We start from the raw sequence: 342 nt of genomic DNA, 5'->3' as shown, positions 1-342 counted from the left end.
TACTAAAAATACAAAAATTAGCCGGGCGTGGTGGTGCATGCCTGTAATCCCAGCTACTTTGGAGGCTGAGGCAGGAGAATCACTTGAGTCCAGGAGGTGGAGGTTGCAGTGAGCAGAAATCTGCCACTGTACTGCAGCCTGAGCGACGGAGGGAGACTCTCAAAACAAACAAACAAACAAAAAAAACCCAACAACTTAGCTATGTGTGGTGGCACAAATCTGTGGTCCTTGATACTTGGGAGATTGAGGTGGAACAATTGTGAGCCCAGGAGGTCAAGGATGCAGTGAGGTCGGGTGTGGTGGCTCACGCTTGTAATTCTAGCACTTTGGGAGGCTGAGGCG

Source organism: Colobus angolensis, unplaced genomic scaffold (genome assembly GCF_000951035.1).
Source record: "Colobus angolensis palliatus isolate OR3802 unplaced genomic scaffold, Cang.pa_1.0 Scaffold242, whole genome shotgun sequence".
In the NCBI taxonomy this organism is placed as follows: Eukaryota; Metazoa; Chordata; class Mammalia; order Primates; family Cercopithecidae; genus Colobus; species Colobus angolensis.
This window is presented reverse-complemented; position numbering follows the sequence as displayed.